Here is a 17,852-nt window from a genome sequence, read left to right as displayed (position 1 = left end):
CCTTGATGAAAAGCAGGATCTCACACGGTTGTTTCTGGTACAAAACTCCCCCAAGGGAGGGGGAGAGTTGTACTTAAAAGTCCCATTGGGCTGACTAAGATGCTCCTATCCTTCACAATTTATTTCAGAGTTTGGGTCAGGCCAGTATTTCCACCAATAAAATAAATATCAGAAGGGACAGTGAGAAGGCCTTGGCAAGAAAAGCATAAGTAAATACAAGAGCACAGGCAGAGGTATTTGGAGAAGTAATATTAACTGGGCTCAGTGGAATAGAGAGTAAATTATTTACACTCCCAAGGATTCAGGGCAGACTCAGCCATTTAAGGGAGGGAGGAATGGACCATCTGCTGCTCCAGCTACAAGTAACCAGCTTCCATGTCCCACACCAAGGCTTGAACCACAGGCAAAGATATGAATCACAACCAGATACAGCCCAGCAATTTCCACCTTGGGGGTCTATAAAGGGGAAAAAAAACCCTCTTCATTCTCTCTATTGGCAGCTGGGATTGCTAGTTCTCCCTTTATGCAACTGTCCAAAGGGAGTTCTCTCCTTTATACAGAGTGAGAAGAAGACACACTACTTTAAACCACTTTATTCCTGCCATGTTTCCCTTGTGAAATCCGTCCCTCATCCACCCACCCTGAGCGAGGGTGAGTCTACAGTGGATGAATTCCCTTGTTATCCAGGGACACCCAAGAACACCGAACACCTCATTAATCACGTCACCCTTTCTTTAACCACAATGCCCAAACAGATACCTTGGATCACATGCGTTACTACCAGCCTACCAAGCCCGAAGCTTGCAACCCTTCCTTGTCCTTCACTCCCACAACTAGTAGGTCCTTCAAATTGGTCTTTTCTTCAGGTGCATCTCTTGGTTTGCCCTGTTCCTCTCTCCTTCCATTGTTTTGCCCTATAATAAGGTTTGTTTCCTCATGCTTTGATTACTCTAACAGCCTGTAAGCTCCCTGGCTTCTAGGTTTTCTCTAACTTTTCTTCCTGTTCCACTCAGGTCATCTTCCTCACCTACCATTTTGAAAAATCAGTTCATTCCCCTTCTTTTCAAGAACGAGAATGACTCCTAGTTTCTTAAGGTATCAAAGCCTCTGTGTGGCAGTCCCATCACTCAAACTTTACTCTCTGTGTCAAACACCAACTTCAGGCCGGTACCTGGAAAACTAGTTCCCACCTTTGAGAATTTGCTCAAACCATTTCCTTTGCCCAGAATGCTTCTTGAGACCTCCTCAACGGCCCTACTGCTCCATGTATGCAGAGCCAGCCTCAGATTTCTATCTCCCCATGAAAATTCTCCTAATAATACTAATGAGATGAATGGAAATCTAATTAAAAAGAAACAAACCAAACAACAACAAAAGCAAGATGAGCAGGAGGATTCCCAGTCTTCTTGCTGCTGGGTTATTGGTGGCTTCTTTAGCAATGCCTTTTTTATACATCCCTCCTTTTCTATTTCAATAAGAACATTTAAATTCAAGATGGCACTCTCCACTCCATCTGTTGTTGATGGTTCTCTACTTTGGCTGTGTACTAGAATCAGCTGGGGAGCTTTTAAAACACTGGATGCCCAGGTTGTACCATAGACCATTAGATCAAAATCTCTGGGGGTGGTGTGTTCCAGGTATCAGTATTTTAATTGCTCTAGGGGAGATCAAGGTTGAGCACCACCAATCCAAATGACCACTATAATCTTCTGCCAGGTTTTCTCCATCCCTTGCTTCTCTCAACTGTTCCACATTTCACTGCTGTTTAAATTCTCAGCTCCAAGTGTTTCATTCCCTTACTCAAAATATTTTAATGGAATATATATATATATATATATGTATATATATATATATATATATATATATATATATATATATGTAGGTTTTTTCATTTCTGTATTCTTCTCTAGAATACAAAATGTTTAAATATCATTTTTACATGTGTACTAGTTTTCTATTGCTGCATAACAAATTTCCATAAATTTAGCAGTTTAAACTTAGCAGCTTAAAACAACACAAATTCATTAAGTCACAGTTTCAACAAGCCAGGAGTCTGAGCATGGTTTAACTGGGCCCTCTGCTAAGGGTCTCTCACTGTTTTAAAATGTAGGTTTTTGGGGCACCTGGGTGGCTCAGTCAGTTTAGCATCTGCCTTCGGCTAAGGTCATGATCCCAGGGTCTCGGGATCGAGTCCAGCATCAGGCTTCCTACTCAGCGGGGAGCCTGCTTCTCTCTCTCCCTCTGCCATTCCCCCTGCTTGTGCTATCTCTCTCTCTCTCTGTCAAATAAATAAAATCTTAAAAATAAAATGTAGGTTTTATTACCAATCAGGTATGGTGAAGCCAACAGATCAGAGAATGACAGCCATTGGAAAGATCGTTTATAACTGCAGGTCCCAAGAGGAGGGCACAGCATGCCCCACAGGGCCACAAGGGGAAGCACCAGGGTTGGTCAGGAAGTAGAAGGAGTAGGGGGAAAACAGCGAGAGCCTTTACTGCAGTTTCCATGGAAAAGGCAAGGCAGGGTAAGCAGGTTTAGGATTAGGCTAGTTTGAATAATTTCCGAGGGCTCTGGGGTATAGGAGCTATCATTGGTTGTCTGGTACCTGGCTCTGAGATGGTTAGGGCAGAGGAATATTGCCTCCTAGAGTGTAAGAGCCAGATAGAGGAGGTGGTTCAGATATGGGGTCTGGATTGGCTGGTTTGCATATGAAACATACCCTCCTGGGAAAGTCATTTGCTATCTCTAAAAATTAACTAAACCTGAGAGGGACAATATCTCCCCAGATGCCACAGCATCAAGAATGCAGCAAATAAGAAAATATAGTTAATACACTCACCAGGTTGAAATCACAGTATCAGCCAGGGCTGCGGACCCAAGCTCACAGCTTATTGGAAGAATTGAGTTCCTTGTGGTTTTAGTACTGAGGTCGCTGATATCTTGCTAGCTGACTGTTGGGGGTCCTCTCGGCTCCTAGAGGCTGCTCTCAGGTCCTAGCCAAATGGCTCTCTCACACCATGAAGATTCTTCTTTAAAGCCAGACGAAAATTCTTATATAATGCAATGTAATTACAGGCGTGACTATCTCATCCTCTTTGCCATAATAACATAACTTAATCAAGGGAGTGACATCACATCGTATTCACATGTCTGCCCACTCTCAAGCGGAGGGGATTATACAGGCATACAGGCAAGTAGCAGGAATCTTAGAACTATGCCTCCCAAGGTATGGAATTATTTATATGTATATATTTGCATGGGAGCAAAGTCTGGAGGATGTTAGTGTGAATCATCTCTGTTGAGGGGCTTTCTGGTGGTATTCTATTTTTAGATAAATTTTTATTCTGTAAAGCACATATATTATTTAGGAGTTTAGGAAGGAAGGGAAAAGGGATGAAGGAAGGAAGAATCTTCAGTTGCTTAATGAACTAAGTATAAATCTATCCTGTCCAAACATGTTCTCCATAACATAATCCCAACTCTGTTCAAGGACTCATCTTCCAATACCCCCTTCAAATGATCCCATATTCAAGCCCAACTAAGTACCCTGGCCCACATGTTTAGCCTAAGCTTGTCTACCTGTATGTCACACTCATTACTCCGTTGCTTTATTTCTGTCAAAATCCTATCCATCCCTCAAGGCCCACTGCTATCTCCTCTGCAAACTAATTCTTGATCCCACCAGTCATGAGTGCTTCCTCTTGCTTTTGAAATCCCTGAGCAATAGAGGATAGGGGTCAAGCTCTGAAACTCTAATGTTATATTGCCTAGGTTCTACTCTTGGCTCTTGCTATTCTTGCTAAGAGATCAGGGGTAAATTGCTTAACTTTTAATAAGTCAGGGCCACTGCTCGGACAAGATAGAGCAATTGGGAGGAGAGGCTTTAATTCATAATCCAAGGGGAACTAACAGAGTGGGAACACGGAATTGAAACATCTATGTCAGAAACCCAAAAGAAACCACTATGCCTTTATAAGAAAATCAACTGTGTAGGACTGAGACTGGGATGGGGCTGCAAATGAGTGGAGCTTTGAAGTTCAAGCCCAAAGCATAACCTTTGCCTTGGAAAATTCCCGAGCCAAAGTCACAGACACTAAAGAGGAAGCAAATGCTCCATGAAACCAGGCCATGTCATCAGTGATGCTTCCCAGGCCATTTCTCCAAAACAGAGAGTTCTTCCTATTTGCGGTGATGTATGAGTATGTTAATTCCAAGTGAGGAAATTTCATTTGTGATTTTTTTTGGAAATTGAATTCATCCAAGAGAAACAACCGTCCCAACAATTTTCTCCTCCATTTATTCCAGTCAGATTATGAGAAGCAAAGCAAAGAATAGTGTTTTCCAGACCTGTGCTTAAAAGAGACCGAGCACCACATCATCTGTTTAGCTCTCTGAACTGGCACAGTGACGCACACGAGGATTGCCAAGCTCTGCCAGGCTCCCTGGGAAGTGAAGCCTATACTTTGACTCCACCAAACTATTTATGAAATTGGCATTCATCGGGTACACCAGGTTAACTCACTGTGGACCTGGATTCTGATTTGTAAATCCTTATTTTCTGTGCCTATATAATAATTGAGAGACACATCAATGAAAGATAGCACTTTATGTTACAAAGCAATAGCTGTATTATTATGATTTATCATTTGTTTGGCACCTACCATGTGCCAGAGACTTTGTATCCATGATCCCAGTGAATCCTCATATTCCCCTGTGAAGGATGAGAAGCCATTGGGTGCAGCAAAATGGGAGCCTGAGCTATATTCTTCACTGATCTCTTTTTTCTCTGGCCTCCTGGAGTAACTCAGGATCTAAGGACTTGGCTCAGAATACCCCAAAGCAACTTCTTCCACTTCCTGTGTCAAGTGTCTCTTCCTAAGATAGGCCACTCTGATATTTAGAAGTGTCTGTTGCTACGGTGATAGATGGCGTGGGGAAGTGGATCACTGGAATCAGAAAACTGAGAGTTGCAGCTTCTAACAGGCTATGGACCCTCAACCAAATTCTTTTACCTTTCTGGGGCTCTAGTTCCTCATCTGTAACATGAGAGGGTCAGACTAGATTTATGGTTTGAAAATTTTCAAAAGCTATGGAAGCTTTGTTACCCCAAATCTTATAGAAGTTCAAAGCAGGGCGACTGGTTGAAAGGGGTGGAGGCAAGAAGGGCAGAGAGGCAGACTTGAAAGCACTCTGCTGCATCTTAGGGCATGAGGGTCCATGGTTTGAAGACACAGTTGTACTAGGTGAGAACGAAAGGTCTGACAGTTGATGGTTCATAAGCTGGACAGTCTACTTTTAGACTTTGCAGTGTATGTTTCCCTTCCCCAAGCGGAAAATAGAATATCATCCAAGATGAGGACCATGCTGCGACCGTCTTACATCTCTACTCCCGTACTTAGCTCAATGCTGTAATGCTTAACAGGTGTTCAGTAAATACTTGCTACGTACCTGTTGGTTCAAAGAGAATGTTTGCCCTGGGTTGTCTGTATCTAAAGATGAGCATCCTCTTTTGGCCATAGGGTGGCCCTCTAAAATTTTGAGAGAGAAGCCAGTCTCAAAGACTACCCTTCTATTCTTTTCATTACTTATAGCTGACTATTGTCGGATCTAATGTCCTTGATTACAGGGCATGGTGGGACATGGTGCTTTCTAGCTGAGACACTTTAAAAAGCCTTTAAAATCTACCATGACAAATGGCATACAAAGTGACAAGAATGTATTAGACATGGGCTCCCAAGAAAAAAGAGGGCCTGGGAAGAAGGTAGAGCCTCTTTAATGGAGGGTCCTGTGGGAGGAAGATTGTTAGATACTAATTTGCTGTTTGAAAAGATGTTCTGATAATACAAGACAACATATGAAGAAGGGCCACACTTGAGAAATGTGAGCGAGATGAAGAACCCCCACATACAAAGGCAGAAAGAACTGTAACACCTTCGATAGGTTTAGTGTTCTATCTACTGATTTGTTAACACTACACTATAGCCCTGCCTGACTAGTAGAGGACAGACAACTCCTGTGCTTTAGGTTTAATCCACTGAAAAGAAAGGTACAGAGACCTAAAGCTGAATTTTGTATTATTAGGTGAAACTCTCAACAAGTTTTTTTCTTAAAGACCACAACACACACACACACACACACACACACACACACACACACCACATACACACGTCTTTGATTTGCCTCATCTGGGGCAATTCACTATTTGGATCCAAACATTTTGCAGATCTGGAGCCAGCCAGTTCAAAGAATGTTATGTTTTCCAAATCAATAAAAAAGAGGGGTCAGAAGGACAGGCGCTCAGCTAGCAAGTTGCAATTTACAGTGTTAATAGCCATTGACAGTTCAAGTGTTCACCTCAATCTTTTGACAGTCTTGGTCAACGAGGAGTTAGTTAAAATAAATGGAACAAAGTTACAGTTTTCGGAGCTCATAGCACACTTCTGTGCCTAACAAAGTTTTATTTCTCTCCTTCACCTGGAAAACAACTTAACCTCTTAGTATCCATTTTTTATTGGGTGCAAACTCCCCCCCGATCCCATGAGTTATCTTCCCTTTAAGTCAACTCTCCACCCTCATCCTTCATTTCATCCAAACAGCAAGGTCTTACTAAAAACAAAACCGTACCTGACAAACAGCATCTGCTCTTTTCCCAAGTGGCCCAGAGAGTATATTCTGGGTCCACTGGATGCCAAATCAGAAATCACAATGGACAGGGCATGGAAGGTCAGTGAGTGTGTTTACTGAATCTACTCCATTGTAACCTTAGTGTACATGTTCACAATAAGAGAGCCCAGGGGAAAAGAGTCTTCCCCTGAGGTCACAGTCTGGGGTCCAAATCAACCCTGGAACTTCCATCCCAACCTCTTCCACCAAACCATTTCTCTAGGTTGTTAGTTTGCTATATGAAACCCCTATCAATATTCTACCTCAAAATTTACTATTATTACGTGTAAAGAATAATGGCGGTGGTGATGCTAATAATAGAAAAGCAGTGTGATTACAGGAGAAGGGAGCTTATATGGGGGGGAAAGTAAGATATGTCATCCCGCAATGTCTGAGCAGAAGGTTGTTAATGCAATCCAAGCCATTAGCAACTGGAAAGTGCCCAGGCCTGACTTCCTGCAGATTTTCTGATCTATGTTGCTCAAGATAGCACACAGAGCTAGTGTAGAATACTCCTTAGGATCACTCAGTGAGCTGGTCACACACTTGGTTTGTATGGCACCTTGAAAGAACTGCCATTTTCCAGCAAGGCTTTCTTTCCTGACAAAAACAGATCAATTGCATGCCCACCTACCATCTCTTAAAAAGAATGGCATCCATTTTGGCATTATGAGAGCAATAATACCCCCAGAAATACTGAAAAGCTGTTCAAAAGGATTAATGACTTGTAATGACCAAGCTATCTGAGATTTAGGAATAGTTATATGGCCAACCAAAAGAAAGTCTGGGTAGGAGTTATATGGCTCATAGAAAAGATCATATCTGTCATGTGCCAAATTTTTCTCCATCAGGAAGGAGGCACTGGGGTCCCGGGGCATGCGATATGGATGCCCCTGTGAAAGCTGGTTTCAGCTGCAAGTGTTAGTGACTTTATTAGGAAAGAAAGAAACTGAGCTGTTTCAGGACTAGAGCAAAAACAGACTGAATGACCCTGGTTTCTTGGCCAGGATAAACATAGGCATAAGTCAAACAAAATGTTAAACTCCACCTCCAGATTGGTGTCACTGATTGGGGAAATGGAGCAACTCTGGCAGTTTGTTTGAGATAAGCTCAAAAGTAGATGGAGGTATGGGGGCTGGAAGTCAAACAACCCCAAAACAAATTAATCAGATTTTTAATTTTTGAGTATCAAAAACACTTAGGTGCAGTCTCATTCAAATTATTTTTAAGCCAGGAGTCATGATTTTATTCAAACTGGATCAGGACCTCTCTTGCCCTGATAAGGCTCTGAACTTGAAAAGTGATGGTTAGCTGTCCCCCTATTTTGGGTCTCCCATTCTTCATGAAGTGGTAGAACGCTGACATTGTAGCTGGGCACAAAGCTACCCAGAATAAAGACTACAATTCTTGATCTCACTTTCAGATGAGTATGACCCTGGGACTAAGTTCTGGCCATCGGGATGTAAGGGAAAATTACATCATGTGATTTCTAAGTGTCTTTAAATGGGTGGGGGTGCATACCCTTTTCCAACCTAGTTCCCATCCTGCTGATTGGAATGCAGACTATGATGGTTGGAGCTAGAGCAGCCATTTTGGATCATAAAATGGAAACTATATATTGAGGATGGTGGAACAATAAGACAGGAGCCCGGGTCCCTGGTGACCATGGAGCTGCCATACAAGCCCTCAACTACCTATACAGATTTTTATATCATCTCAGACATTAAGTTTTTCATCTCTAGAAGTTCTATTTGGGTCTTTTGAATGTCTTCCTTGTTTTTACTTAACATGCTCAATCTTTCCTCTTGCCTCTTGAACAAATGGAGAAGAGTTATAATAACTGTTTAAAAGTCTTTGTCTACTAATCCTATCATCTGTGTTATTTCTCGGTCAGTTTTGATTGATTTGTCTCCTTATTATGGGTTGTATTTTCCTTCTTCTTTTGAATGCCTGGTAGCTTTTGATTGGCTGTCATGTGAATTTTATGTTGTTGGATGTTGGATACTTTATATTCCTATAAATAGTCTTGAGCTTTGTTCTGGAACACAGTTAAGTTACTTGGAAACAGTTTGATCCTTTCAAGGCTTGTTTTTAAACTTCATTAGGCAGGTCTAGAGCAGCCTTGAGTCTAGGGCTAATTTGGCACCATGGCTGAGGCAAGACCCTTTTGAGTTCTCTGATCTATGAATTATGAGATTTTCCATTCTGGCTGGTGCGGACAGGTACTATTCCTGGTTCTGTGTGATCTTTATTCTTTCTGCTCCTTTTGGGTGGTTCTTTTCTTGGCTTTATATGTGTGTGTTGATCAGTATGCAGCCAGAGATTCAAGGGGGAACTCTTCTCAGATCTCCAGAGTTCTCTTTCTACACAGCTCTCTCCTCTCCAGTACTCTGTCCTGCAAATTCTAGCTGCCTTAGTTTTCCTGACTCCCGGCTCTGTCTCCTCATCCACGTGGCCCTGCCTGGGTTCCCTCTCCCTGCATCACTGCCTGGAAACTCTCTCCAGGCAGTAAGCTGGGGCAATCATAGGGCTTACCTTGTTTGTTTCCTGTCTCTCAGAGATCACTGTTCTTTGTTGCCTGGTGTCCAATGTCTGAAGACTATTGTTTTCATTTCGTCTGGTTTTCCACTTGTTTCAGGCAGGAGGGTAAATCCGGTCCCTGTTACTCCATCTTGGCCAGAACTAGGGACTTTTACATCAGAGAGAAATAAATGGCTGTATTGTTTAACCCACTGTTATTTTGGGTTTTCTGTCATTTGCAGCCAAGTCTAATCCTAACAAATACAGGGCTGATCCTTGATTTATTTAGAACAGTTTCTGACTTTAATATAGAGAAGCTAAGATTTTTAGAATAACCAGAGACTTGCATAACGCCTAAGTAAGGTCAAATACCTGGATGAAAACTGAAAGCTCTGTCATTTCCCATGAGAAGAGTGGTGCTTAAGCAGCCAAATCAATTCCAGCTGGTGCCAGTAGACAAAATAAAGTACATTTTTTTGCTTAGTGTGATTAATCTCTCATTCATGGAGACAGTACAATTGGAGAGGAATTTATTCAATCAACGTTTCCTGAACATCTACTGCAGCCTAGGCACTAGGCTAAGTTCCAGGGATATATGTACAGATGGGGCATAAGCCTCCCGCCAGCAGTTCACCATTTAGATAAGGAACCCCTTATTTAGATAAGATCCCTTGTCATGTGACTAGCTCATGAATTTGGCTAAGAGGCTTAGTGCCAGTTGTTTTTTTTTTTTTAATAAATCTCGTCTTCTATTTTTTTCTTTTAATTAGGGAAAATGCCTTCTCAACCCATGGTTCTGCAATGAACCATGTAATTTATATTTTCAGTAATAAAATAATTTGTACTTTGCACATAAAGAAGCTTCTCCTGGAACGGGATATTCACACAGAGTCCAAACTTTACTACTATGGCAGTGGAGAAATAGGCGGGACCCCAACCTAACCAAATGATCGAGCTTAACGTTACCAGCAATGGGGAAAATGGCATCATGCTGCACTGGTTGTGAGGCACTGAGAAGGATATAACGTCACAGAAAACAAGGTCTAACCTCAATGTATTCAAGAGAAATAATCAGACAAATCCAACTGAGAGACATTCTGCAAAGCAACTGGCCTAGGCTCTTCAAAAATGTTGGGGCGCTTGGGTGGCTCAGTTGGTTAAGCGACTGCCTTCGGCTCAGGTCATGATCCTGGAGTCCCAGGATCGAGTCCCACATCGGGCTCCCTGCTCAGCAGGGAGTCTGCTTCTCCCTCTGACCCTCCTCCCTCTCATGCTCTCTGTCTCTCATTCTCTCTCTCGCAAATAGATAAAATCTTAAAAAAAAAAAAAAAAAAGTTGATGTCATCCAAAACAAAAGAGAAAGAAAGATGGGGTCTGAGGCTTTAGACTAAAGGAGACCAAAGAGACCAACAACTAAATGCAATGCATAATATTGTATTAGATTCTGTATCAAAAAGACCCAGCTCTAAGGAAATTATTGAGACAACTGGGAAAGCTTGAATACAGACTTCTACCTGTAGATTGTGTCAGTGTTATACTTCCTGAGTGCCCTTGTTCTTAGGAGATTCTTGCTCAAGTATTTAGGGGTGAAGAGTCAAGATTTCTGCAACTCACTCTCCAATGGTTCATCAAAATAAACGGTGGAAAAGCCGATGTGGAAAAATATGAAGAATTGGTCAGTCTAGGTGAAGGGTATATGCACAGGGGCTCATTGTTCTATTGTAACTTTTCTGAAGCCTTGAAAATGTTAAAATAGAAAGTGGGTGGGAAGATAAAAAGCTCTTGACAAGTAAAAAAAGGAAAAAAGTTTCTCTAATCCCTGTGATAGGTATGAGCTTTGGCTTTGCTGAGAGGTTTCATGAGAGGCCAGACTTGGACTTGTCACCAGACCTGGACAGTAACCAGAAGCTCCTCTGTTCTTCTAGGCCTTCCCTCAAATTGTCCCATCATCTGGAGTATCCTAACCATCACCTTGTACTCCCTTCACCTCCCTTTTTCACATCTGAAAACCAAACTCCTTGAATAATGCCCATACTTTAATTCTCACTGAATTTATGTAAACTCAGGATAAGTAACGGGCTCCAAGCTAATATTCTCCTTCTAGTGCTGTGCTGGAACTGGCCTGCACTGGCTTAAACTGGTTAGTCCTGGTTCATAGGAGCCAAACACATTGGCAGTTCAAAATCAGCCATGGTGGAAATATTTACCACATGGGTATCTGCACATGGCCTCTACCGCCTCTCCCAGAGCCGGTGGTTAAACATTTACCAGAACACTACTGACTTTAAATCCTTACCCTGTGAGAAGTGTCCTGCAGACCCTCTAATTGTTTTACAGCCTTTCTGAAGGTTCTTCAAGTTCTCTGAGGATTGATAACAAAATATCCCATAGAATGGTGGCCTCTATGTAGCCCAAGAGTAGGCTTTGACTAAACTGAAGATGTAGGTAGGAAGAAGGTAGTCTACAGTAAAGAGGAAAGAATGTTGGCTCTGCCCTCATCCAAAGTGGCTTTTTACTGGGCGGCAATTTAGTGAAGTGGAAAAGAGTGCTGGGCCAGGAGACCAAAGGCCCTGTCACTTACTGACTTTATAAACTTGGGCAAGGCGATTAACCTCTCCAAGCCACAATTTTGTCATCTGTAAAATGGGAGCATTAGCAGAAGCACCTATCTCACAGAGTTGCTATTAGGTGGTATGGGATTCCTGTAATCTGTATTTTCAAATGGAGACCCGTCAGAGCTAATGTTTAATAAGCGTTTACTAGAAGACAAACATTGTACTCATGTATTTAGACATATAATCTCGCTTAGACTTACTTCACCACAATTTTACAAATTTGGAATTATTAATAAATCAGGAAACTGATCTTAGAACTGTGCCCAAAGCAATGTAGTATGTGCCTAGTACATGTTTATTGTTATTGATAATCCCTTGTATTCGTGAATAATTGAATCTAGTCTGCATAACAACATGGTGAACAAGCTAGAGAAGTGTTTATAGCTTTCGCTAAGCCTCATTGTCAATATCTTGCTAAGAGGCAACAGAGCAGGGAGCAGAATTAAGCCTTTGGAACTCCCTTTCAGTGCTCTGCTTCCTGAGTGACTTTGGTCATTACACTACCCATCTCCCTGTTTCCTTGCATCTGGGGTGACCAATTCATCCCAGTTTGCACAGGAATTTCCCCGTTTTAACTTAAAGTCCCATGTCTTGGAAAACTCCTTAGTCCTGGGTAAGCCAGAATAACTGGTCCCCCTACTTTCCCTCTCATTCACAGAATAGACCCAGACCTCTTGCCGAGAAACCCTACTTGGTTGCCACCTCATTCCTGTATACTTTCTCAGTCTTTTCCGAGGGCTCCTCTCCGCTGCCTATCGAATATTTCCCCTATAATTTTCATGTTCTTTTAGTCTTTTTAAAAAGTTGGGTATGGATTATAATTATTCTCATTACAAACTCGTGATCACATGGTACAAATAATTGTTTCCCGTATTTCTCACTTAATGTTGTATCATAAGCATTTTTCCAAGTCGTTCTTCAAGGAAGCATCATGTTAATGAGTACATGATATTCCACCATGAGGGCTCTTACCTTATTTCTTTACTTAACCATTCTCCTATTGTATGACATTCAGTTTTTTCCCCATCTTTTTTCACTGTTATAAATAGGGTTCTGGGGCACCTGGGTGGCTCAGTCGTTAAGCGTCTGCCTTCGGCTCAGGTCATGATCACAGGGTCCTGGGATCGAGCCCTGCATCGGGCTCCCTGCTCAGTGGGAAGCCTGCTTCTCCCACTCCCACTCCCCCTGCTTGTGTTCCCTCTCTCGCTATGTCTCTTTCTGTCAAATAAATAAATAAAATCTTTAATAAATAAATAAATAAATAGGGTTCTGATGAATATCTTCATTCATAAATCTTTCTGTACTGATTTGATTATTTCCCTTAATTAACTTTATAAGAGTGGAATTACTGGGTCAGCGGCTGTGAACATGTTTAAGACTATTGATACATATTGCCAAAATGCAGAGAAAATCGATTGGGAAGGGAAATTGCCAGTATTCATTTTAGAGATACATTTGGAAATGGTTTGAACAATATCTGGGTGATTGTGGGGCATCATTTCATAAATGGCTCTGTGGGGAGAACTCACTTTGGAAAGCACTTTCAAGTTAAAAGCTAAGAAAGTTGAAACAAATTGTATGTAAAACGTTTAGTCAATGTGTATCATCTTGTTTATTTTAGGTGGCATTTTATATTTAGGTGAAAAAGATGATACGGAGGAGGCCCCTTTTATAATCGTTATGTACAGTGTCTCTATGCCCCTTATAACGCATCTGCCTTAATTTGATTATTTAGACTTATTGCGGTCCTACTGTAATTGTATCTTTGCTAATATGACAAATTGTTGGTCATATTTTTTAATTTATTTGATACAGTGTCCTTGGTCTGATATATAGCTCCAATTATAATATTGTTCTTAAGGAAGCAATCTTCTTTGGATGTTACTTCTAGGATTGCACTTAGAGTAAACAGGGGGGACTGCATATACCATCATTCTTTCCTCCTCCCACTGACCACTAGAGGGAAGAAAACATTCAGAGGTAGCTCACTGCGTTCTCTCCATCCTCCAAAAGGACCAAGGTGGTTTCCAACTGAGGCCACCTGCTTAACACTGTCACACCCTTCAGCGATTTCCTGCTGAGGCTCTTTCTGGAGCACCCAGACGCCATACTTGCAAATCGGGGCCACCTCTTAGAACTGTCGTTTCATTTCCCGGAAGGTTACAGAGCTCTTTAAGGAAGAAAGCCATCTCCTCTTGCTTGTTGCACTTTCTTTAGAGATCAAGGGAAGCAGATAATAAATGTAGAGTGATAGAAGCTATCATTCTATGTGTGACCCCTGAAAATGGGAACATACGAGGCACTCAAGATAAAAATCCCAGGACCCGTCTATAGAACAAAGTGAACTTGTGTGCAGCCACAAGAGAAATAAATCCCTGCAGGAACCTGCCTCAATCCAACCCAGAATCTCTCTCAGGCCCTCCCTGATCGTCTCAGCCACACCTCAGACTCTTGGCCAACTCCTGCCACCATACAGTAGATACCATAAGCCTCACTTCAAGAATTCTCTGGCTAAGCAGCAAGTCAGCTTTATTGCTGGGATCATGTTATCCTTGTGCCTAAGTCTCCAAGTGTGTGGCCTGTGGTTACCAGCAGCACTCTGGTGTTGTGGGAGGCATTATTATAGTATAGCTGTTGAGGGTATATTGGTTGCAACCAGATGGATCTGGCGTCTAATCCCAGCCTCACCACTCTCTAGCTCTGCAATCCTTGGTTTCCTCAATCTTTAAAATGGGGAGGATAATACTACTTACTTTTATTAAAGATTATAAGAATTAAATGAGATAATGGACGCAGAGGAGAGTCCTTAGCAAAGTGTCTGGTATATGGTAAATGATTCATGGCGACTCCTATTATTAGTCAAGTTCAGGTCTCTGGTGTTTGCTCTTAGATTGCGTAAGGGCATCCTGCTGTTTGGAACTCTGCTGATTGCTCACCCTGCCCATGTTCGCAGAGGATGTCGGAATCGACTTAAGCCCTAAACGGATAACTTGGCTTGCAATCTAGATTCCAAATCCTCATCTCAACCTGCTGACTCTATTCGGGCCTTTTCACCTCTCTCCAACCACACAGGTCTGGCGGGGCTACGTGATCTCGGGCGGGTCAGACCCAAGCTGATACCGGGAAGATTCTGGACATGCTCCGTATCCTACAGGGCCAGTGAAGTTTTGCTTTTCAGATGACAACAGGGAATCATTATCGTTTCTTAAAGAGGGAAATGCTGTGATTGCTGTGAGGAAAGCAGGTAGAGATTTAATGCCAAAAGTGATCTTTATGCTTTTAGTTGATTAAACTGGCAAGAATTTGCAAGAGCTATTTAACTTGATTAGTACACTACTTGGCATACTATCATTCACTTCTTCATGTAACAATTTTTTTTTTTTTTTTATCAAAGTTTGCCTGGTGGGCAGGCAGCCTAGGGAGATTCAAGGCCATACAGCTTGATGGGTTATCTATAATTCCCCATTCTACTCATTCACTGATGCCACCAAAAGAACTACTGGCATTTATTGAACACGTACTCTGTTTCAAGGCATTGCATTGTACATTTAGCATGCATATTTGGTTTAGCCCTCACAAGCGTATGGACTATTATTATTTCCATTTTACAGCTGAGAAAACTGAGGCTCATAGAGCTTCGCTGTCCAGAGTAACACATTCAGCATGGGGAAACCAGATCAGAACTTAAACTCTACACTTCCTGCCAAAATTTTTTTCATGTCACTGTGCTAAATAATGGCTTATTATTAAACAAAACTCGTCCTAAGATGGCATAACAAATTAAGGAGCTAAAAGACTTTTAGACCTTCAGTGCAAATTAATGTCAGTAGCTGAGAGCAGATTTTGACAGGGGAACTGTGTACTGTATATTAGTGTGTGTACGGAGGAGGTGTGGGCAGGAAGACAGTGGTTTCTAGGGATATCAAAGCCATCAATCCCTTGAGGGACAAAGGAGCAGGAAGTGGAAGAGAGAAACAGAAAGCTACAATTTTCCCTTTGGTTTCCCTACTAGTGAAAATGTTAATGGACGCGACACATAAAGGGCCATTAGGGAGATCGAAAGGGATGCATGGGTTTGGGGACCAGTGAGATCTGCCTCTGACTCTTAGCTCTACCACTTGCTTACATGCTGTGGGAAACTGGCAAATTACTTAACCTCTCTAAATCTTTGTTTCCTCATCTGTAAAATGGTGAACTTCATGGTATGACATTTATATCTCATTAAAAATATTAAAGCACAAAACCTGGCACAGAGTAAATACTTTATAAATGGTAAAAAACTATTATTAGCTCATTATTATGTACTATCCTTATCGCTTTTTATGATGATGATGGTGAAAAAGATGACAATCACTATCTCTGATAGCTCTGAAGGCAACCCCTATATTTTAGTAGGAAGAATACGTCTCTGTGAGCACATTAGTCAAGAGAAGGAGATGAGTGGGTCGTTTCTGGATACATTTAGATCACAGATGGGATTACGAGGCTAAGAGCTCATTTGGCATCTATGGGAGGCCCAGGGGACTCAGGCAGCTGGGTCACCTTTCCAGAATGAATTACAACTTCCCCCTTGGGCTCTATCAACACTTCTTTCAGGAGCCTTGGCTATCTGTGGGCCCAGATGGATACTGGAGGATTTTTGACAAATAATAACAGAACTGCCAAAAGCCACCAACAGCCCAGCCAGTTGGAAAATCATGGTGACCTTTATGTGACTTGTGTATTTATTAAGCACCTACTGAGAGGCTTAAAAATAAGACTGTTGTCAAGAAAAAATTTTAGAAAATGTAAAAACTAAGTTAATTTTTGGAAGAACTTTGAGTTGATGGCAAGCTCAAACTCAAAGAAAATAAATGCTGATTTGAAAGTAAAGTTGCATTAACATAATTCCCTTTGAAGTCAATGATTTGGGTTCTATAAGTTAAAAAAAAAATCCTTCGGAGTTTTATGTAAGCTAGATAGGCTGACCCATCCGCAAAGCAGGTTGGTTACCGCATATGGGCTATAATGCAAGTAAGCAGGAGTGTAGGTTTTAGATGGTCAGGGACTGGAAACATGTGGGTGTTATTGAATAGCATTTCTTAGGTTCTAAGCTATGGACATATTGCTGGAAGTAGGTGGTAAAAGAGAGAAAGGAAAGGCTAGCCATCATTTAATGCCACAGTTGGCATGAGTATTGGCATGAGTATTATAAAAACTAGACATTCTATTTTGAATGGAAAAAAGAAACTTGATGCAAATAGCCTATTTGATTATTACCTCATTTTCACTCCAAATGTTGCCAAATTATGTTATTAAAACAATTGGCAACACCTAATGGACGTGTTGAATGTTCACAGGTTTCCTAATAAGATTTGAGTTGTGTACTTTTTCTAATGGCTACCCCTAAGGGACCAAGTTCTCAGTCTAATATGCCACTTGCCAGTTCTTAAAGATGGCGGTAGGAGCCTATTAGCATACAAAATTGTTCAAAGTTCAAGATGACTGAAAATGAAGTTTAAGCAGTCCTGTGAGTAAAGTGGATTTATGTTGCTTACTCTGTCAAACCCAACAGATAAGCTCTATTCATGCTAACATTTGGCCACAGTTCCACTTCTCCCCCATACCTGGGAGAGGAGGAGTTGGGATGATTAATGGGTGAGAACTGCTACTCCCTATGTTTTATGGTCCCATCATTTATGAAGAGGAGAGTAAAAGTGGCTAGGATGTGATTCCCTTCTGGATGCTCTGGATTCCCATGAGCCTCTAGGCACCCACCCCCAACCCGGGTCAAGCTCTTCCAAATCTGTTTCTCCTCTAAGGTCCCACTCCAGTCTCATGCCCTCATCAACTCTTCCTGTCCCTGGCAAACTGTTTTCTGCATATATATCCAGGCTTGAATATATACTCTTCCATTGAATAAAGTTCTATACAAGGGAAGATCAAGACAAACTAAACGCTGATCCCATGTTCAAGGGCCTCAAAGCCCAGTAGGTGAGAATAATGGTAATTATAATAATAGCAATAACATCAGTGATAACAGCTGTAGTAGCGGTGATGATGATGATCGGTGCT

General features: G+C 41.7%; 1 protein-coding gene and 1 long non-coding RNA gene across 3 annotated transcripts in view; both read right to left on the bottom strand.

Moving 5' to 3' along the window:
• LOC144380623 (uncharacterized) overlaps positions 1-9,228 on the bottom strand; it is a 56,714-nt gene extending 47,486 nt beyond the window's left edge. Inside the window, exon 1 of the long non-coding RNA XR_013444849.1 lies at positions 9,199-9,228. This is a non-coding gene — a long non-coding RNA (uncharacterized LOC144380623). The remainder of the gene's footprint in view (positions 1-9,198) is intronic.
• The window catches only part of COL4A6 (collagen type IV alpha 6 chain), a 274,523-nt gene that overhangs the window by 111,481 nt on the left and 145,190 nt on the right, over positions 1-17,852 (bottom strand). The gene's annotated exons all lie outside the window — the stretch shown is intronic.

This window comes from Halichoerus grypus, chromosome X, assembly GCF_964656455.1.
Source record: "Halichoerus grypus chromosome X, mHalGry1.hap1.1, whole genome shotgun sequence".
In the NCBI taxonomy this organism is placed as follows: Eukaryota; Metazoa; Chordata; class Mammalia; order Carnivora; family Phocidae; genus Halichoerus; species Halichoerus grypus.
Note: the sequence above shows the minus strand (reverse complement) of the source record. Positions and strands in the feature narration are given on the sequence as shown.